General features: G+C 36.6%; 1 protein-coding gene across 6 annotated transcripts in view; it reads right to left on the bottom strand.

Moving 5' to 3' along the window:
- gulp1 (GULP, engulfment adaptor PTB domain containing 1) overlaps positions 1-21,296 on the bottom strand; it is a 121,548-nt gene extending 100,252 nt beyond the window's left edge. Inside the window, exon 1 of one of the 6 annotated variants that reach the window (XM_020712831.2) lies at positions 20,978-21,296. The gene's annotated coding sequence lies outside the window, so the exon portion shown is untranslated. The remainder of the gene's footprint in view (positions 1-20,977) is intronic. The other 5 variants (XM_020712829.2, XM_020712836.2, XM_020712833.2 and 2 more) reach the window with 5 other exon arrangements.
- Positions 21,297-23,790: the final 2,494 nt, after the last annotated feature.

Raw genomic sequence — 23,790 nt, 5'->3', positions numbered from 1 at the left:
TCTGCACTTCGAGCAAAATATTCAACCGTGGACTGGATGCCAGTTTCATTGAGGGTTGTATTTTGCAAACTATGAAAAAAATGTGATTGCTTTATGAGTAGTTAGTTTTACGTGAAGCTGCAAATGAGAAAAAAGTTGAAGTGTATGATTCTGAAGATCTGACAGATGTTAACCATCAGAACAAGGAAATGGCAGTAATGACAACACAAGGATCATTTTGATACGCACAAAAAATGATGTTGACAAATGTTTTGTAAAACCAAAAAACCTGCTTTAGATATAAAAATGTGACATGAATATTAAAGTGACAATTTCTCCTCACCAGATAAGCCCTTCTTAGGACGCCACAAATGTATAGAATAGTAATAATTTTCAGAATTGATTCCATTTGATTCCACAGAGCCTGAATCGATTCGACTCACAATTTTCTTTCTATTATTTGGATCTATTTAATTTAATTCAATTTAATTTTACGTTTACACGGTTTACACATTTAGAAATATTTTTATAGAAATACATTAATAATCTATAGATGTTTTTAAGTTATTCATATTAATCTGATACAGATTATCTATAGACTGTAAAATTTACTAGTGAAATAAAAAAACAATGAGATTGTTAAAACATACAGTGTTACATGGTTTCTCAAAAGGAGAAGCTCCAAAAAAAATGTGCAGATCATCAACATTGTTAAGGCTCCAAACTTCCTCATTTTACAAAAAATAAATGTTCTACCTCTCCTGGAGGGCGTTTCAATTTGGGCAAAAAACTGAGCTTTAGACCACAAGTGGTTACTTAGAAAAATGTTTCCTTAAAACTTATGCCTTTGAGTATATAAAGCTTTTTATTAAGTCAGCAATGTGTGTTTAGGTTGAACAAGTGTTAGCATTAGCCGTTCAATGGGAAATTCCATTATACATTCTCATCAAGCAAGCAGACTTTAGCTGTACTGCTGCAGGGCTCGACATAGCCATTTGTCCGCTGGCCCAGTCCAGCTCGCTCGAGCATCACGAACCACAAGACTTTAAATTTCACTTGTCCGCTCGGGCCACGAAAATTTCTAATCGTTAATATATTTTTCACCTTTTTCAATAAAGTATATTTTGCGAAAACATGTAGATCAGGGGTGCTCATTACGTCGATCGCGATCGACCGGTCGATCTTCAAGGACATGAGTGTAGATCGCGGGCCAGAAAAGATCAAAAATAAAATAAAAAGTACTTCCTAAAAACCCACCAGCCAATCAAAATCCTCACTGAGAAGTACGGGACTTGATTGACATGTAGATTGGCCAATCGGACATCCTCTGATACATACATCACTGCACGTGCGTGTTTAAAAACACTGAGCGCAAACTCTCTGTCATCAGAAAGTCTCTTCTGTCCCGCGTCACGTCAAGTCCCCGGCAGAAGACCACTCCGGACAACCGGAGTGTTTATTGAAGCCGCCCCGCGTGTCTCCTCCTGCTATCGCCTCTGCAGTTCTCGCCCGATAAATACGAGCTCATTACGAAAGCTGTTTTTAACGTGGCACTCGCTTCGTACGGAGCCATCAGCGCCTTTGAAATGTCATGACACTCCCCCATTGCACGGTTAACAGAGCATGACAAATGATAGTCGCTGCTTTCTGTCTTTGTAATAAAACGCCTAATCTGTTAATACAAAAGTATCTTTGTGTAATCTTACTGTGTAGTTCTTAATCATCAGGATATAAGCACCAATGTTCAAATAAACAAGTAACTAATAAACATAACTAACAAACATTTACTAATAGTATTTTATATATATATATATATATATATATATATATATATATATATATATTATAGATGGATCTTAAAGACATTGTCGATTCAAAAGTAGTTCACAGGCCAAAAAAGTGTGAGCACCCCTGCACTAAGCTTTAAGCTGAATTTCAAACAATCAAAGGCAACTCCAAATACCTGAATCTCAGACTCAAATGTAGTAAAATGTCAAAGTACTTAATTTTGTTTTTCTTTACAACACTCTAAGCAGTAGGTATTTCTAGTCAAAAGCTAAATGATCTCAGTAATTAAATTTTATTAAATTTTTCAATTATTTAATTTAATTAAGTAAATAAAGTAAATGTAACTTTCCAACTTTAAATAATAATAATAATTGATACTTTTATTGATCCCACAATGGGGAAATTCTTCTCCGCATTTTGGCCCATCCCCTGGAGGAGCGGTGAGCTGCCTAACCGCGCTCAGGAGGCAGTAGTGTTAAGGGCCTTGCCTAAGGGCCCTCACTGGGTGATGTTCATTGCTCGCCATTGATATGGTAATTGACCCAGAACCATTGTTTATCCCCCTCCGGGAATCGAACCCTGGATTCCTGCATTGTAGCCTCTCACCTTACCAACCCAGCTACCCAGCCGAACCAACCAAGCTACCCCGGCAACTCTGCAAATTTGAACAACATAACAGTAATTACGGATCTAAAAAGTAAATGTTACTTTGCAACAGTAACAAAAAGCAGAACCTCAAGGCAGTCAGAGCAGAAAAGTAAATAAAACTTCTTAACTATTGATTACGAACAAATGTGAAATAGCAGTGATTAGAAGCAGCATGAAAACTTCTTAACTAGTGTTACCTACTACACTGCAGTGCTCTTTTCAAAAAATCTGAAACAGACTAGAGCAGATTTAAGTTTGTATGGTTTAATAAAACAAGAATAGCTGAAATACTGTTGAAGAAAATTTTGACCAACAAAGCAGCCCTGTGTCCACCAAAGGGACTAATCACAGCACACCAGTTGTTCCATACCAGAACATGTTTCTATGCGATTCATTTGGTTATTATTTCTGTGCAAATCAAAGGGTTCTTTACCTCTGCAGATTCTAACATCAAATGGTAAAACACAAAAAACAAGTTTTCGTGCAGTGTACCAGACATGAAGTCTGTTTCATCCAGTTCAGGGATAGATCCACAGTTTGCTTTTTTGTCTATTATTGCTGCTGTTTTTCTGTCCCACTATTTAAAGAGGAGTTTCAAGGTCTGCAAAGGTGTAATGTTGTATAAATGACGACCGTGCAGAGGATTTTTGCACACAACACTAGAAATTTCATGCATGAAATAAGTTAGACACAAATACCAGACGTAAAGAGCTAGCAACTTTGTAGACATGCTGAAATTAATCTTCAGTCTATTAGTCTCTGAGATGGTTTATTTTAATTTATTGGTTTACACATTCAACTTTGTTTTTCTAAATTAGCTGAAATCTGGTGACAGCAGACAAGTTTCAACAATGTTCACATTTGAATAACCTTGAGTCTAGGCTGTGTTATATAGATAAAAATGTGCTATACCTTACCTAATGTGTATTTCCTTCATTGAAGATCTGCTCCTTTTGTTTAGTTCTTTGCACTGCTTTATTCATCTTTAATTGATTTTGAGTTTGTGTTACATGGTTTGGCTTTCTGTTCCTGTTCTCCCTAATGTCATAACCACAGCAGGTTGGAATTTATAATCACCACAGCTGTTCCTGTTAATTAGACCCCTCAGTTTGCATAAATTCATATTTTGAGTCTGTCTTCGTCAGGTCAACTACATGTCAAAAAGCTTTGTGGTTTTCAGAGAAAAACTAGTAGCACCTGAGAGAGAAAATAAAATAAAAAAATGAGGGTTTTACTCAGTCTCTTTAACCATGGAAAACTATACAACATTTATGTCTCATCAGAGGAGAGCCAGCTCTTCAGAAAATGAGATTGGATGGGAGAGTAGTAAAAATAGTAATAGGAGAGAGAAAAAAGAAAGTTTATGATTAAATCTGGAGATCTCATTATTCCAATTCGAAATCAAAACAAAAAAAAATGATGCTTTTGGTCTAAAAGAATCAGAAGAATACTTTTTGACCTTCACTTTTCTCTGTTTACTGTGTGCTACTACTGTAATCATCTGACTCAGGAGGGGTCAAATGATTGCAGCTGACACAATAAAACAGAACATTTGAAGGAGATCACCATGACCTTTGTTATGGTTTGTAGGCATGAGACACATTTGCTTGGCTAGAGAGCCAAAAGGCGGTTTTGAATGATAGTTTTTTTCTGATGAGGAACAGTAAAAGCCGGGTAACTGCAGAAAGTTTTGTTAAACCTTGTAGCTTCAAAGCGTTTACCAGCGACAGCAAAAAAATAGCATGTACTCTGAACTACTGTAATTCTTTGCCCATTTATACAATTATTGTAGTTTCAACAGATTCTGCTGTGGAGACAAACAGCTTTGCGCTGTTGTGCAACACTTTACATTTCTCCGCGACAAAATCAGCTAGTACCGTTGATTGCATAAATGTTTCACAACTGTAAAGTGTTTCATGTCAGCGCAAGGCTGCTTTTCTCTGCTTCAGAATCCACTTGAGCTACTTTCATTTTGTAAACAGTTGAAAAGTTATGGTAGTTGAAAGAACGTCAACGTTTGGAGCTAAAGAGTTAATAAGGGTTTCAATCACCGCCCAAAAAAACAAGAAGAAGAAACCCTTGGAGAACAGAGTTCTGGCTCATTTCCTAAGCAATTAGTGCATCCAATTCAAAAAAATCTCACTGTTTATACTCTGGTATTGCACTTAAAATGTGACATTATGTTAAAAACTATGAATATAGAATTATCTGAATGGTGTCCAAGAGGAAAGGACCAAAAAAGTCTCATAACTAAGTACCTCCAGTTGCTGCTAAAAAAAAAAAAAAAAAAAGTCAAAAAAAATAAACAGACGAAACAAACCTGAAAAGTGGCTTAAAACTATGATTTATGTTGCAGTCGACTTTACGGCACAGCAATGGCAATATTTCAACACTAAAAATCAGAAGTGTGTTTGCTCCGAGATACAGAGCTTTAATGAGCCTGAACAAATCTAATCAACTTTAATGTGAATGATCTTTATGGAGGAAGCTTCCAGATAAAAAAAAAAAAAACAGACCATAAAATGTAGTTGTGAAGCATTCACTCCAGACAGCAGCATTGGCAAAACATGGAAGCATGGACAGCACAAAAATGAGCATTTGGGTCTGTGGTGATAAGATATCCCCCCCCCCCCCCCACACACACACACACACACACACCCTCACTCTAAGTGTTTAACTAAAATATAAAAGCAGACAAGTCCAGCAAATTCCTTTCTGAAATATTAACGCAGCCTCAAGCTGATAAAAGTAAATGTCAGCTGCAAAAGGCTCACCCAGACCTGAAACATTAACAGCGCTCATCAAGACATAATACAGCCATAGATGAGTGGTCTGTTCTCACCGAAATCAGAAAGCCATCTTAAATTATCAATGGATGTTGAGGATTTTCGTGGAGTGCTGGATCATTCATACATGCATTATGGAACCTTAGCGAAACTGGAGCAGTAACTCAGGCTTTGTCTCTGGTTTTTCTTAGAGCTGTTGACATAAAAATTCTGTTTATTTATTCTATTTTACTACAAAGTAAAAAACAACCAAGTACCATCACAGCGGACAATACACATTTGATGACAACAAAAAATGATCCATCCATCATTACAGTCTAAAGTAAGGAAACACTTTGAATTTCGAAAAGTCATGTCCATACACTGTGGTAGAATGTTCTATTTTGATGTGGAAAGACAACAGTTGGCTGAACTTGATGAAAATAAAATGTAAATGGATTTGCCATTCATTCTTGTTTTACACATTTAATTTTTACTTTATTATCTTGCAAGACATACAAGGAATCTGGAAAACTTGTGGGTTGTGGACATTGTATGGGTTTTAGACAAAATATTTCTTTCATGTCTTGTCTTTGGTTTAAAAATTTGATTATGTTTTTATGTAAAGAGCTTTGAGTAGCACGAGATGAAAACTACTATACATATAAAGTTTGATTTGATGAGCTGCATAGAGTTATTTAAAAAGGAAACCCAGAGACAGAAAGATGAACCTGATTTTTGTAATGCTTGTATTGAGTCATTGGACATTTATTTTAACTGTGAAATAGTCCTGACTCCTGGCCTAACCAACTATACTGTAAACTTTGAATAACGTGGGCTTAAAAATATCAACATATTTATACATGTATCAGTTACGCTCTAAAAACGACAATAGACAAAATCTGTGAAATAGCCCTTTTTATTTTTATTTGAGTAATTCCAGATGCTTTAGGGCTGAAGAAAACTCCAAACAACACATTTTTCTCAGACACGTATGCACGTTTTCACACTTTTGTCTCCTGTTTAAGCTCTCACAAAGTTCAAACCTTAAAAGAAAAATATACCATGTTTTATAGAATAAAATGAAAGCTGCTCACAATAAAAGATATAGATTTGGCAAACTGAACACATTCTGTACAAGGGACATGGCACGGAGATCTATTGACATGGCCTAAAGCAGCACGAAATGGACTGTGAACGAACAAACAAACGAACGAACGAACGTCTACAAATCAGCAAGACAGTGACTGATGATGTCCTGGATTATACAGTAGATAGGTGCCACTGAATTGAAAAATAAAAATAAATAAATTTAAATCTGTGAATTCCTATTACTTGACTTTATAATTTACTGTATTTTCTGCACTATAAGGCGCACTTAAAAGCCTGAATTATTTTGTTAAAAAAAACAGTGTGCCTTATAATCCAGAGAACACTATATATATGGATACATTTTGGTTGAGCACTCAGTCCGTCCGTCCCCCCCCCCAGTTACAAACAAGGTTTGAGTGTTATTGTGAATACACGCCAACGCGGCTAATGCATAGTTATGTCAGAATGTTTTTTTTTTTTTTTCCACACGTTACAAACAAGGCTGGGAGTTACCGTAGTCACAGTAACGTTTGTTTTAGTGCTATTGATCTATTTTTTAACTGTTGGAAACAAGGTTGGGAGTTACTGGTACTGTGAATACTAACTCTTCTAACATGGCTAATATGTAGCATGTTACAAACAAGATCTATAGTTAATATAAACGCAGTTAATAAAGTCTGATTAACTGACTCCTATCTGACTCTTGTCTTGCTTAATGCACCTTAAAGTTTGATACGGCTTATATATAAGTTCGAAACTATACCATTGATGGTACGCCTTACATTTTGGTGCGCCCTATAGTGCAAAAAATATGATAAATTGAGCATTGGATTTGCAGTGTAAAAAGAAAACCTTAGTTTTACTTGAAATGTAGCCATTTACTTTTTTTTTTTAAACAAAAATGTCTCAAAGCATCTGCAGAATCAAGCATTTCAACCATTTATCATTCAAAGGACAATGATCATTTTAACATTGTCCCTTTGGGACCACCGGAACCTAACTCAGCAGAGAGAACATGCAAACTCCACACAGCAAGCTCCCCCATTGATAGTTTTGCTTCAGGTCCCCCAGCCAGGACTTGAGCCAGGGCTTTTTTGCTGAAAGCAAAAGCTCTAACCACTGCGCCACGGTGTAGCATTGCCACCTTTAGCAATTAAAAACTAGAATGTGACCTGACTGACTTCAAAATGAACAGGGGAAAAAATTTCCTACCTGCAAACTTTTTTTTTTTCCTTTTAGAAAAAAGTTAATCCATAATAAATTCATGAAAGAATAAAAACAGGTGATCAAGGCTTGAAGTGAAAGACTGCAGGGGACGATGACTTCAAACAGTAAATACATGATCAGTCAGGGTTCTCGTGACTCTGATCACTACATGCTGAAATGACCGCACAAAGGCTGTTCAGTATGCTTGACCACAATCCCTTGCTACACGTGCTTCAGTGGTCAGCAGTAAACTCCAGCTTGGAAACGTAGCTTGGTGAGATCCTTTACTCTAATATTTTATTAAAGAGTCATTGGAACTTAGAAGCCAAATCACATCAAAACTTTGAAACTTTTGATGAGGTTCTCAAAGCTTTGGGTCTTCATACTCCTGTGTGGCCTTCTGAGCTGTCTCATTTTGTATGCGTGTTAGAAGTTTTTAGACAATAAAATGCTACTCCACCTTTACTTCGCCCTGGACATCTCCAAGACTGTGCTGCTTTCCATTTTAATTTGGTTTCAATTACTTACTTGGCAGTTAATTTTATCTTAGCGACAAAGTTCAAGGCGCTCTTGTGAAAAAGGGAAATGAAGCTTTCGTGTTTGAGAGGAGGGTTTATTCCGCACAACAGCACGGATAAGTGATGCTTCAACTGAGCTGCCATGGGGCTTCGGTCACACGTCGCTGATGGAAAAGAAATTTGGACTTGATTGTACTGTATTCGTTTAATATTGAGTGAAGTCTCATTTTTCTAGCCTAACAGAAATGTATACAAGCTCAACGTTGTGACCCACATAAGCACCTATGACTGTAATTATAAGGAGTTTGATGAAGTGCTGATTAAGAGAGCCACTGTTTGTGATTTCATTTCATGTTTCAGAGATTCTTCATCAGGAAATGTCCTTTCAGGCACCATCATAGATCAAAATGGTTAAGCTAACTCCATGATGAAGCTACAAAGAGTCTTCATCATCATCAATGAGAAAATCATAGCGGCAGTAAAAAACACTCATCTACTGCAGTTAAAACATTCACATGAACGCTATGACTGGATTTCTACCCTCTGAGGTGTTTGGACTGAGAACAGCATCCACCGCATTCAGACCAGCATTTCACAGACCAGACAAAAGAAGCTACTTTAGGTCCAAACCACAGTCAAAGGGAAGTTGAAGAGCACATTAACCCTCATCAGTGGCTGCACTCTGTCCCAGATCAGAGAAAAACTAAGAAGTACTGGAAAGAATGAATGTAATGATGACAAAAGGCTTCTTTTCATCCCCTTCGGTCATTTTTTCTTTGGCAACTGCACATTTTTAACTTTCAATGAAGCTCACCTTTTCCTGAGGATGTAACAGACATTGCGTCCTGATCTCAACAAACAGCTACAACTATAGATGTACACTCATCTTTTAGTATATAGAAATAGGAAATAAAATGCCTTTATTGATAGAATTACCTTTATATCAGCATTTAAATGTTTTCCTGATGTAGTTCTGAGAACTAAGATGTCCTGCTTTCAAGTGGCAATAGAAAAGGGGGTTTTGCAGTGAAGCAGTATGCTACATCTAGTAATATTGCTTGATTATAACTATAAGCTGGAAATATTATCTTTTATTTGAATCTTTCAGAAAAAGTCTGCCACATTGCTGAGATAAATGTCATGTATTCAGTTACCAGGGATACCAATGTGATTTCAATCACAAAAAGGCTGTAGTCTCTGTAAATAAAGTTAACAGTGCATGTAGGGGTTTACAGATGGAAATCAGATAAGTCACATGAAAAGAAGACCCCCCCCCCCCCCCCCCCCATCATCCAATGCAAATAGAGTCAAAGTGAACTTATCTTCGTGCCATGACACTGGTTACTGTTACCTTTTATTTCTCCATCTGAATAGTTGCAGGTGTTAGATCAGGTTAAACACAAACAGAAAGTCAATCTGAAGAAGCCCCATGATAGAAAGGCAACTGTTCACTTCCTGTATAATAAAAAAAACATGCAAAGGTGTTTCCTCAAGTGTAAGGAAATGTTTCAACTACAAAGCTGTAACAGACTAAAGGTGCAATGAAGGTTATTATGAGCTTTAGCCACAATTTATCTTGTTAATCGGCTTTATTGCTGCTATTTATTGCTACTATGTTTGGTGAAAAAAAAACCTGAGCTGCAGCTTGAATCGTTGCCTGATTTCTATTTAAATTTGAGTTATGCTTTCTCAAGGCTTTTTTTTTCCTCAAACACCAGCATGTTTGGGAGTGCTAACATCATTCAGACCAATTTCTCACCAATCTTTTAACATAACTTTAATTATACTCCAAATGAAACTAGTCAACATGGGAGGCAAGCCTCTTAACCTAAAAGGGCTTTATCCAATTGGTCAAATGCACAAAGGGATTTATTTAATTCGGTGGATAACCGTTTGTTGTGATTTTTGTCGTCTTTTGCGACATGCATATTACACAGCTTGATATTGCGATAACGATAAATTTGCGATTTCCTGTGCAGGCCTAATGTGTTCTACTGATATTCAATGATTAAATAACGGTTACTGTTTCCTGAAATTATGAATGAAGGTTTTCTGAAGATAAATCATTACTGGGCAATGGATTTTGTAACTTGAAATTAATCTTATCTGATCAGAACCGGATTACAAAAACTATGTAAAACTATAAAATGAATTAACTCAGTATGGGTGGGATTTTATAAACTTGCTTCTTCACATTCCTTTTCAAGAAATAAATCAAGCTCTAGTTGACTTTAGTTAATGGTCACTATATTTAATTAAGCAAATATGATTTAAGTGTCTTTTTTGTTTGTTTTCTTTTCTGTTTATCCGTGCATTTCATAAAATCTGTCATGCTATTGATAAAGTTGCATTCTTTAGTGCTTTGACTAAAACGCTTGAAATCTATCAAAACTAATCAAACCTATAGGTGTAAGCTGACAGGTAATCAATGCAGTGCAAATTGTTTGAATATGCAGAAATATTGAAATTTACATGGGTTGTGTCTCTTTCCCTCTCGCATGATTTGATATGCATCTCTATACAAGGTCCACCAATTGATAAAATATTCAACTAATTTTGTTGTAATACAATTCAGTCCAAAACTTTTACCTAAATGGATACTATTATATATTATTCAGTAGGCATTTTAAACTCTTTGAACATGCCTTTAAACAGAGAAACTCAACGTCTTTGACAAAACATCTTTATATATTCAAACCTAGCATTTGGGGTATTTTAAACTTTGGGTATTTTGTTCATTGTAGTTAGTAAAAGTGTGTCATATTCATTTATTCAGATGGGAGAAGCCGAAAGTGGAAGAAGATTGTTTGCAATGCTGTAAAAAAAGTATTATCATATGTTAAGCGCATAAAACATACATTCCTCACTGTGGTTCACCTTGGGCCAATTGTAACTGACCCAACTTTGTAGAAGTAAGCTTGTGATTTGACGTCTTTTTGTTTGTATCACATGTACATACAAGGAAAAAACATTCGAGAGCAAAACAGGAAGAAAAAACTGACAAAGATTGCCAGAAACTGTTTGCTTACTGATCCATTTTATACATTTTACCAACATATTTGTGTTTGTGTCTGTGGTTTTCAACTGATAGTGCTGTTAACTCCAGGGCTCCAGACTAACTTTTTTCACTAGGAGCACAGTGGCTCCTAACTGAAAATTTTAGGGGCACAACCAGAAAATTTAGGGGCGCACACCGTAAATCAACATTATAACCAAATCTACTAATTTCCACTGTATTACTAATAAATACTTTAATAATAGACGCAGAAATTACAATGTGCTGTTTCAAATTCAGTGTCACATTTTATTCTGCACTTTTGAAGATGCAACAACAGGTAAACTGACAGCACCATCGCTGTCATGACAGTACAAATAGTAAAGAAAACGGATGGAAATTTATCTTTGTGACACCAAATAGGTGCAGCCAAGATGCACAATAAGCGTGTTTGAGATCACAAAAATATCGCGAGAAAGGGGTGGGAGCAAGGGGCAAACCTACCCGGACACAGCTGGAAACTGAACTGACTGAAAGCTGCCCTACAGACTACAAAACAATGCATTATGGGACACGTGTCCTGATGGTTTTTGTAGTGGAGTGATTAATTAAAATAATTTAAAATACCAATTTATTAAAAAAGGCTACATACATCACAAAACCTTAAAATAATCATAAAATATATAATAACACAGATCATACTAAGGGGGAGAAGAATATTAAAACTAAATTGAATGTTAAGGACAACTCAAATTTCCTGTTCTCTTTCAGTCTTGCTGCAGATTCGCTTTCATCTCACAGCCCCCCCGCCTGGTCTCCCCAATGATCCAGGCGAGGTGCTGGTTCATCTCAAACACGTCTATTGTTGCATTTTCCCCACGTATTTTCAGTGTGTCTAAAACTAATGTTGTTTTTGCTCGAGCGTGTTTAAAGTTCAAGCCCCGTTAGCTGTCACGCATGTACGCGTGGGACATTTATTCTCCTCAGCTGACCCGACTCCCGCGGGAGCGGTGTGCTGCCGTAACGGCCGTGCATAACCGTTTGATGCGCCGCCGTAACCGTAACCAAAACCTAAACCTTCCTCCGGTTCTGTGCGGCCCAGAGAAAAGTTCAGCACGGACTGCATGTATTTAGAAAATTACGAGCGAATAAATACGTTCTAAAGGAAAGTAAGGAACTCCTTAATGTGGTCCGGGGAGGGGGCTGTCAGGTGTCCTGCTTTCAAGCCCGGTCATTGCCACGCCCCCAAGAGTCATATACCCCACTGTGATTGGTTGCTTTGTCAGCTCACGACAATGAAAAAGTGTCATTCATACAAACTGGCGGGCTGCAGTAACATTAAACCTTCATATTAAGGCGGGGACCGCAAAATATCATCTTGGGGGCCGCAAATAGCCCGCGGGCCGCGAGTTTGAGACCCCTGCTGTACACTCTGGCACTGGTACACTAGCCGCAGGTCGGAAGAACGAATCAATAGTTCACTTGCTCATAGCTCAGACGCGCATATCAGGTTGTGATATTTGTTTCAGTTTCCTTCCCACAGATGTTTACGCGCACTCTAGGCCCCTCCCCCTCCACGCATTTTAGCCACTCACAGTGGCTTTCCCTATTCTTCTCACACGCAGTGGCCGCCTCACAGACAGGTATCACGCGAGAGTGTACATGCTCGCGTTTCATGAGTATGTGCGCGAGTGTGTGTGTCTGCCTGCGTCCGTGTGGACTTGCGTCTCATTGATTATTTCATTGATCATTGACGTGCCCCTTCCACGTTTAATGTATAAAAAATACGAAGGGTGGGGGAGGCAAATTTACTGGTCGCGCATGTGCGACTGGATGTAAAATTCAGTCGCACACTCTCAAATTTTGGTCGCAAAATGCGACCAATTGCTCGCAGTCTGGAGCCCTGAACTCTCAGTACTAGATTTAGTTTTTTCATGCATATCTGTATCCTTCACATCTCTAATATTTACCCAACTACAATAAATCTGTCTTTTTATTTAGTAAAAATAATACATTTTGACCAGTGGTCTTTTCTAACACCAATTTCACTTATGCAGGTAGGAAAATTGCTAAAACAAAACCACTGAGCAACAATCATCAACAGAAACCTAATGTGAAACTAAAAGAAAGGAATCTAACTCTAGCAAAATATTAAAAAAAACAGATGAAATAAATGACAAAATGATCAAAGCAGAGCTTTGAGTGATTTGAGACTATGGGTCAAAGGGAAATACTAAACTTCTACATGTATTGGAATTCCAAATATTCATTAAATAGCCGATTTAATTACATGATACGGACCAAAAATTATTTCAACATCCTGTCAGGAAGTTACATTAAATGGTTCAATAGTCACACTCAGCAGGGTTAAGCTTTTCTGATAGAATGTAAACTATTATTACTTGTATCCTCCTTTCACCTTTCACAGTGACAAAAAGCCAATTTAGAGGAAAGCAGTATTTGATTCTTTTTCTGTTTCAAGCTGAAACAAACATCAGGAGGTGGAAAACAATCAGATTGTTGGCATTTCTGCAGTCCTGAATATGCTTTCCAAGAATACACTGTCAACTGTACAATTGTGTATTACCACACTGGAGCCTTATGTTGTCCAGAAAAAAAATGTTCTGCCTTTCTGTCAAAGTGACAGCAGCTAATGAGACCTTCCAGATATGTTTGCTACCTCAGAGTTAGTCTCTTTTTACCTCTGAATACTCAGTTGTGTTAGCACAGTTTTTTATGCCATAACTATTCCAAAAAAGTAAAAAAAAATGCAGAGTAGTCGCAGATACAAAAAAAAACCTAATTAGATCAAAATATACCCACCTTTCACAAAAACACGGGCTGAATCAGAATTCTTCGCCTACCCCAACAGCTTCTCCCTACATTTTGCTTTAAAAACCTGTTCATTATTTTAAAACAGCATTTTAAAATAAAAATAATGAACAAGTTTTTAAAGCAAAATGAAATATATTGAATAATATAATGGCTAATGTAAAATCTGTGTGCAGCTTTTTCACCATTTCATGATCTTTTTATATATTTATGAGAGATTTATTGGTTGATTGTGTATTTGCATGAAGTCATATTGATTTATTGAATTAAATATTTATTTATTTAATTATGAACAGTATAGGACTCCATACTTAATATACATATGAAACTCCGCTTTACCGAATCCCGGAAAGCCGGCTACACTGACAATAATCTGATTTTGAGTCGCCAAAAGGTTCAGAATTTCTTTGTTTTTGAAACCTATTCGGAAATAAAGCTTAACAAAATACTCAACATCTTTCATCTTCAAGGAATGCTCCGATAAACAAACAACTTTGGTGTTTTTTCCTCGTTCATCTATGACTTTTTTCTCGTAAATTTACGAGATTTTTTCTCATAAATTTACAGATTTTTTTCTTGTAAATTTACGACTTAAAAGTCGTAATTAAAAAAAATGTGTTTGTAAACTGGCACTAAAACTCCATCGTATGATACAACTAAACTGCATTTATCAATCACTGGACAAGACTGACAGACATTGTGAGATGACTGTATGACTGTCGCAGAGCTTGATAACAAAAAGTTGTTAATAAAGACTGACTGCATTTTTGAAACAGAAACTTAAAGATTTGCTTCTCTGGTAGACATCATGAAGGAGTAAAGGGGAGCCAAGTGTGCTCTACATCATCTAAAAAACTATTAAAATAATTTTCCAGAGCACATTACTGATATGTCAATATACTGTAACCCTATTATGTGAGAAAATACACATTTTTAAAATTGATCAAATTAAAAGGACCAAGAAGAGTATCGTCTGTGAACTTCAAATGTCTATTTATTAAAATTCTGATAATAAGAAAGTACATAAAGTATCAATAATGCCCTTTTAGGTGTGGGAAAACACAAACAAAGACTCACGAAAAAGCACAGTACTGCACAGGAAGACACACAAACATACAGTGACAAAGTACTCACACCCAAACAGCGGATGAAGTGCTTACAGGCACTGCAGTACTTTTTTCATTAAGTTTGCAGCTCTTTTAAATCTGTGCCGGTTGGCACATTATCAAAAATCACACATCAAGCAATGCAAATGTTTGCCTCCTAGTAGGGCTTAATAGGACCATAATGATCCATCATCAAGACAACAAAGAACTTCCATTAGAGCTCGAAAAGAACCCTTTGTTGAATTAAACAATCCACCCACCCAAAAAAAGAGGTAAAATAACAAAGACTTGAGATGGGAAACGGAGTAATGCACAAACTGAATGGTCTACCAGGAGTCTCATTTGCCAAAGCCCAAGATTAATTAAGACGTACAATAACTGCTAAGAGGTTTCATTTATTCAACAGCCGACAAGATAAAAAAAAGAAAAAATCTTTACTTTGTCTAGTGACTTGTTGGACTTAAAAATGTCTTTGGCAAATCACAGATAAGAAACAAAAACATTTCTTAAAAAAGGTTTCAGCTCAGCTTGGATTCCACAGATAAAGTACATGAAAAAGTTATTGCCCTGTCCAAATGTACTGGAGTCCCCTTTACCAGGAAGGTGACAGCACCCACCCTCAAGTGGAGGGAAAACCTGTTCTGGTGACAGTGAAGTATGGGTGCATGGGCCAAAAGTAACAACACTATCAGTCAGTGTGTGATCCTGAAGTGATCGCCGACACGTCTGCAGGATGTTCTGAGGGCCAGCTGAGTGTGGATGCTGTCAGAACTGCGGATTTCCTCAACCATCTTCCTAATGCACCACAGTGCAGATGATTTCTCAGATAAGGGAGATCATATGAGTCAGTGAGGAATACTGCAGTGAAAACTGCATGACACAACACAAACAAAAAACAGCCCAACTTCTATAACCATTTAAAGACCCACTACTATGAAAATGGTGTTTTGGGTGTTTCTAACATGTCTTTGTAGTTTTTTCAGATGGTGGAGGACATTTATTACGAATATGAAGATTAAAATTGCATTTCTGAGTATTAATTTATTGAAATTGTAAATCAGGAGCAGTTGAAAAAAATGCAGTTTGAAAAAGATTGTAGTTGTCCCTTTGCAAATAAAATGGGCGCGCCACAAGCTCCATGTTCCACTCCATTCTGATGTTTTCCTAGTCTGAGCTGACTTCTGGTTCAAAACTGTACGGCTGGATAGCTTCAATATTGCTCGCCATTTTTTGCAACAGTAATTGCAGGTAGGAGGTGTGAGGCGCTGGAAGCTAGCGTGGCGATACTGATTCATGTAAGCTAGCGTGTCAATCCTTATCTGATTCATGTCGACCGCATAAACGGTCAAGGAATTACAACAGGTCAAGGAGCTTGTGTTATTCTGCTGTCGCTGGTGACATCTTCAGTCTTAAAGCGTCAAAGCAAAATTGTGTCATTTTAAATTTTAAGATATGATGCAAAAACTATGTTTTACTGTGAAAACAGCCCACATTAGGAAGAAACTTGAAGTCATCAGTTGCCCTCTCCAGAAAGGTTGTCTACAGTCCTTTAACTTTAAACTTCAAAATAACATTTCCAGCTGTAATCACAGGGGCATCAAGCTGCTTGCAGATGGTCACCTAGCCTGCTTGTCTATGGTATTCTTTCAAATCTCCTTAGAGAACATTTTCCTGGTCCTCCTTTGTGTGAATATGACCACAGGAAGAGGAACAGAGTTCCTCTTCCTGTGGTCATATTCAGTGTGATGTTTTCAAATGTTTCAGTGTGCAGTCAGAGTGACTGAGCTTAAAGACATCAGTGCTGCTAACGTATCTTAGTTTGACATGTCTCTAGATTGTTGTATTTATTATTATTACTCAAGACAATTAAAAATAAGGGTCTGATTTTGAATGAAAACCATGAGTATTTCAATGTTTTAACAAAGGGATCGGCTGTCTAATAGCAAATAGCAAAGTCCACAGACTATTCTGTGGACATACTGAGGCCAAACAGTCCCTTTCAAAGCTATGTTTCAAAAACTGGCAGAAACGCTGCATCAGGCGATGTGTTAAGAACAACAATCATCTGTTAGCCAGCCCGATAACAAGGCATGGAAGGATGTCTGGCTCTGCTCAGCAGGTCACAAACTGTGCTCAGCAACTGATTTCCTGGCTGTGGTGCTGTCGCAGGTAACCGAAAGCTGGTATGTGACAGAGTTAAATGAACTGGTACCTGCAGCACTCTGCCTCTTATTACAAGCCCTTCTGAAGTTCCTTCAAAGATAATTATGGAGGTTCTGTAAACAAGGAGGTTGTCTCCACACAAAAAGCCTCATTATTCCATTTTTAGAGGCTCTACTTCCTATTTTTATGAAGAGTGAGGATAAACATAATAAAATCTACAAGAATTTGAATTAAATGCTTTGTTGATTAAAAAAAATGTATAATTTAAACATAATCTGCAAAATAAATTTGTGGTTCTGTTTTACTGTCCATTTACTTAAGATCATTTGGACCACAATAAAAAATTGTCTTAATCCCATGCCTTCATCAAGAAAGACAAACTCGCTTTTATTTAGTGTTAAACATCAAAACTTTTTTTGACAACAGTCAAAATAATAAAATAACTTATTGTAGATTCAATGAATAGATTATCAAAGCCCTCATTTACAATCCTGGTTCACGGTATGTGGTAGAAAAATACTGTATCAGAGATCCCACAATGCAGTGATGCTCAGAAGAAACAACAAGATCAACATACCAAGGTTAGCAATGCAGAGTTCAGCTTTCAGATTCCATTCGTCTGACTTTCCATCAAGCCATTAAAAACCCAAGAAACAGAGCACCTCAGTCGATTGAAAGACTAGCTATGCAGCCAGCACACACACAAACATCAGACATATGCAGCGTGTCTGATTGTGACACGCCATGCCAGAAAGACACAAACATTCCAGCTAAGTTTCCCCATCATGTTTGGATGGAGAAACAAACTGACACGTCCAGCATCAATTCCCACCTCTTAGATGAGTCACACACACATATCTACATTTGTAAGCATCAGAAAAATGTATTCTACTTTATCAGCTTTACTAATTGTTGTACAAAATCAACTTCAGTAAATACATGTTTGCTGATGTCCAAAACATTACTTTTTATTATTTTCCTTTAGTTGCTGTAGAGTCTAGTCTGCTAGTGCTTAGCAAATGTAACTGCAAGCTTTTAAAAAAGAAAAAGTTCAAAACCAACCAAAAAAAATAAAGTAGAAGCTCAACTGATTTAAGTGAAATATTATTCAATCCATGTGTTCATTTTTAATTTACTCAATTAGTCATATTTATTTTGGCAGAATCCATATTGGCCTATGTGTTTTGGTGCTGCCGAAAATTTAAACATTTCTGTTTGATTGATGTTTCTATAAACATCATTAATCAAGAATGAAAGAAAAAGCCTCTGGATTTAGCTTTTTATTCCAGCTTGATCCAAACTGTTCCCACATAAACCAGACTGACAGTTTGTTATTTGTATTTCATTAATTGCATTTCATATTTTTGTTTATTATATTTCTACAATAATCTTAGAGTTTGAATGAAAAGGTTTTTGTTTTTTTTCAACAAATATTATATCCCTTTCAGCAAAAAGCTGAGGAGCAAAGTGTCTGCTGCTCTTCAGGTAGAGCTTCTAGATGTTTTCCAACAAAGCTTCAAAAATTAATATGAAGCAACACATTTTAAAAATGTAATTAACATTTTAAAAATTCCATCAGCACATTGTAATGACATAGCTGTCTTTTTGAACTCATCTGATTGATAATAAGACATTTGTGGTTCTTGTGGGGTTGTTATGACTTTGGCTGGTCACCAGATGTTCCCATTCTTTGTCGTCTGCTTTTTTGTTTGTTGCTAATCCTCACTTTTAAATGTAGAACTAGTGTGGCTGTGAGAGAAGACGCCGTCAGTTTTTGCACTGAAGCCATCTATGGGCTAAAAGCAACATTAAAAACTACTTTACTTGCTTTTGATGCAAATGAAAGGAACCTGTGAAAAAAAAATCAGAAAAGCCAGAACAAGAACCTTACAATAATTCATATTTCTATTATTTTACAATAGGCGAGCAATTGCTTTGTCTTTACAAATTATGTCAGGGACGCTTTATGGCTTCTACTTTGTTGAATATTTGTTAAATAAGATTGTTTTAGCACATTTAAGGTTACCATTTATCATCATTGTCGCCGTCTTTGAGAATTTTCGCTCAACTGTCAGTTGTGACCAAGTATGACATCAAAAAGGAAATGAACAGACTGTTACACTATACAAGCCGATACAAAAAAAGAATTTGCATACAAACTACTAGGCGACCATTGGCACGTAATTTCTAAAATATTCTAGTTCACACTTATTTTGAATGCTGAAAAAAATACATGGCTTAATATAGCCGCACTTAAAATATTCACTGTGCCACTTGGTAAACATTGTTGCTACAATTACCCCTTAAAATGTATGCGACCCACAACAAAATTTAGCAATTTTAAAATATTTGCAGACAATGCAGCAATGTGCATCTCGGTGCCACGTTTATAAAAAAAGAAAGCATCACGATCTTTGAGTTCAAAACTATAAAACCAAATATGACGTTTTTATAATAAATAGAGTTGTAAATCAGCAATAATAGTCTGTGATAAATTTGTGGATGTTTTTCCAAAATTTGTATATGAATTCACAAGACCAGAATAAATGAGAGCACGTTTCAGGTTGTTTCTGGCAGAAATTACAGCTGGTGTTTATGTCAGCTTTGAATTTAGTTAAGTAATGTTTTGCAGGGTAAAATCCGTGTATAAGTTTAAATGAGATTTCTTTGACTTTGTTAAGAAGAATTTTTGTGGTAAAGACCAGACTTTTTTCTCGTCTTTACCACAAAAAATTACATGCAGCAAACATGAATTCCCATCAGTTCTTCTGTTTGGCCGCATGTAAATACGTGTGAACAACATCGGCCTAAGAAAAATAGCTATCAAATACAAATTGTCTTCTTATGTTATTTATTTATATAATACAATGTTTGTGTATTCGCTTAATGTCATTTCACCATACATGCACACACACATACACAAGGTATTAACCTCAAAATACCACATAAATATTTGTCAACAGTGATGGAAAAGGGTTTGGGCCCCCCTAGTGTTGCAAGGATAGTACCGCCCCTAGCAGCTTTCTGCTATATACACTGCTGTTCTGCAGCTTTTTTACACCAGCCTGATTAGGAATTCATGGTGTTTGATAGCGTGCACCGCTCATTACAAAGGACTGTTACAACTAGTGGTCGCCAAACCAGCCCACTCCAAATCCCCCATTCCACATCTTTTTTGGTCTGAGGGAAAGCAGAAGCACTTCTTCAAACTTCTTCCTTAAATGAGTGATTTGAGAGCAAGGCTGACGCATGGAATCACATTTTCCACGGCGGGAAATGGGATATTTTTGGAGGAAAATGGCATAGTCTACAAACCCTCGATTCTAACCAGCAGATTTGCGTGTTTCTACTGACAACAGCCTTCATGATCCACAGGCGACAGATTCACAAGAGCAAGAGACGTGTTGACACCTAGGTTTTTATAGATAGATGGCCTCAAACTAACAAGTTTTTTTTTCTTTACAAAAATACTACGCCGCTATGTAGAAAGGTTATTCACAAATACCCTCCGAAATCATGTGAAAGGCTGACTCAACGGAGATACTCAGCAAAAAAGGGAACAGCCCGAAAAAACTCGACATCTTTTCGAATCCACCTTGCGCGCAGACACTTGCGCAACAAAGTTTCCCTTAGACTGCATCAAATTCAAAGGCACAAACTAAGAGTCATGCCTCAACTTCTGACCTAAATACAACTTCTAAAAGAACACAAAACAACTCCACTTCTTCGCTCCAATTCCTCCACACTTTCGCCCAAAGCTTCAGCAGGTTAACAAACAAACAAAAGCAATCTTTCCCCTGTTTAAAACTCCACAGACTGAGGAGCGTGAAAATAAATATCAGCAGCACGCAACACGAAGAGTCTTTTCCACCTGCACTTACTTACTTAAAAACTCGAACACAAAGCGGTCCGAACTGTAAAGTCCTCCCGCGAGCTACAGAAGCGGTGGTGTCTTTGCTTCTCCTCCTCCTTCTCCTTCTCCTCCTCCTTCGCCTCCACAGCTGCTGGATCAGTCCGCTGACGTCACCGGGCTCCGAGTCTCAAACGGCCCCGTTCTTTGCTGGAATAATAGGTGGAAGGGGAGGGGGAGGCATACGATGGGCTATCGATTCAAAACAATAGCCATGAAAAATAGAAATAAAATTCTGAAAGAAGAAAAAATCTAAATTTAGATACATCTTCCGTTGATTAAAGCAAACATGACGGGGACTTCCTTGAGCTGATTAACTCGTGCATTGCAGCTGTGTGTGTCTCTCGTCATACTCATCAGCGGAGAAGTTAGCAAGCTAGCAAAAAAAAAAAAGGCCTAAAGCCACTGTCAGATTTTAAATAGAAATCCTGTTGAAAGCTAAAGACAGAGCTAAATAAAACTAATTAATTCTGGACTTCTTTTTTTAATGGAGCTTTGGACATGACATTGACATAGGAACAAGACAAATTGCCCCCTTAAATTATGAAAGTGTATTGTCTTCATGTAAAAAAAAAGGATGTTTTTATTCTAATATTTTGTGTTTTCCATTTTTTATGTATTTTTGTGCAATTTTGATGGTAATTTGTTTTTTTTAGAAATAATAAAAGCAAAGAACTATCATGGCAAAACAAAATATACACAACAGATTATGGCTTTTCAACCTATACTTTTTTTATATTAGTACCCATCCAGTTTTTAGTCTTTTGATTTTGTTAGTGCCTAAGAAAACGCTATAAAAACATGCAAAAAGATGTGCACAAAAAAAGGATATTCCTCCATGTCAAATAAATAACTTGGCTATGAATTAGTATTTTGTGCATTCAAATTAGCATTTTGTGGCCACAATTTATTGTTTTGTGTGCACAAGTTAGTAGTTTGTGACCACAAATTAGTAGTAGGAATTGAAGATACTAAAATACTCAGTGCGCACAAAATGTTAATGTGTGCTACAAAATAATAATTTGAGCACATAAAATACAAATTCATGGCCACAAATTGTTAATTTGAGGGAACATATTTTTATGTTTTGTCCAGGGCTCTGTATCTTTTTGCCACAAAGTCAGCAGTTATGAAAGTAAAGTGCTTTATGTGTAGTTTCATGGTACCTTAAATGCTTGATTTTCATATTACGTTTCTAAATTCAAACATGTCTCTTTTCAAATATTATTTCAAATGTTGTTGTTTTTTTTAACAAAAACAACTTTTGGAGTTTTTAAAAAAACTTAGCAAAAAATTTCTTTAGGTCTCTAAAACCGTAAGAATTAATGATGACATATATAGCCTATCGTTATTTTACTTTTAAGATACATAAAAAATATTGAGAGGTGAAACTCACATTTTTACTCAGATCTTAATGCTTTTTAGGCAACTAGCTCCATTTAAACCGTCCTCTTCCTTAATTTGTTCTCTTTGATATTCCGCCATGAGAATTTTTTATTATAAACATGTGTATGGGATACAAAGTAGCTGAACATAGTTTAAAATGTTATTATTAACTTTTATTTAAAAAATGTAGCTGATTCATATTTATTCACTTTTTATGTTTTTAAAGGTCGATCCAGCAAGAAAAAAGTTAAACATTATTTTCCACAACTACAAACTTTCTTAAAGATCTCTAACTTGGCACACTTCTGAAATTGATAATTTTGAAATCATTATGTTGTCTTTGCTCCATAAAACCCATGTTCTACAGCACAGGAGACTGAAAAATAATGCCTTTAACGCAGCAAGCAGAGTTTCAAATGACTTGCTGTCCTCTAACGGTAAAAAAAAGAGGGAAAAACACAGCTCATATCACAGGATCACCTCAGTTACCAGCACTCAGTTTATCATCTCTCCCTCCCTGATCATGCAGGGAGCCTTCTGATGACATTGGCAGATACAGTTTGTGCCTCCATGTTTCAGTTGAGGACAGACTCTGTGTTCCATCATCACGAGGAGCTCCACAGTTACGGTAGTATTCTTGTCCGGCATCATTTTCTTTTACATTCTTTGGACTTTACGAGATCTGAAGCTTGGCTCAAATGTTTCTCCTGAAAGGTATTTTGAATTAAAAAAAAACTTCTTTATCAAGCACACAACTTTTCTTTTCATAAATCAGACACAGTGGCTGTAATGGCCAAAGATGTCTTAAAGCCTATATATAATGCAAAATCAACGCTTTTGAGCTTTAAGTGTATTAAATGTTAATTCCTCACAAAAACAGCCCCAAAGCGGTAATATGATCCTATCGCATTTTTGGAGAAATACTGAGCATTTCTCTAAAATCTGCGTTCTGAGTACAAGCGGGTTCTCACATTGTGACGCAAAGTGAGGAACGACCCCTTCCAGAAAAAGTCTGTCCTGATCAGAGCTTTATTCCAAGATTTTCTGGTTTCTGTTCCATCGGCTACTTTTTATTGGGCTAATTTTACATCTAACATTGAATGGAAAAAAGTCTGGTCTTTACCACAAAAATTCTTAACAAAGTCAAAGAAATCTCATTTAAACTTATACATGGATTTTACCCAGCAAAACATTACTTAACTAAATTCAAAGCTGACATAAACACCAGCTGTAATTTCTGCCAGAAACAACCTGAAACGTGCTCTCATTTATTCTGGTCTTGTGAATTCATATACAAATTTTGGAGAAACATCCACAAATTTATCACAGACTCTATTATTGCTGATTTATAACTCTATTATAAAAACGTAATATTTGGTTTTTATAGTTTTGAACTCAAAGA

The sequence above is a fragment of the Oryzias latipes genome, chromosome 21 (assembly GCF_002234675.1).
Source record: "Oryzias latipes chromosome 21, ASM223467v1".
NCBI lineage: Eukaryota > Metazoa > Chordata > Actinopteri > Beloniformes > Adrianichthyidae > Oryzias > Oryzias latipes.
The sequence above is the reverse complement of the archived record's forward strand: the minus strand, read 5'-3'. Positions and strand labels throughout refer to the sequence as shown.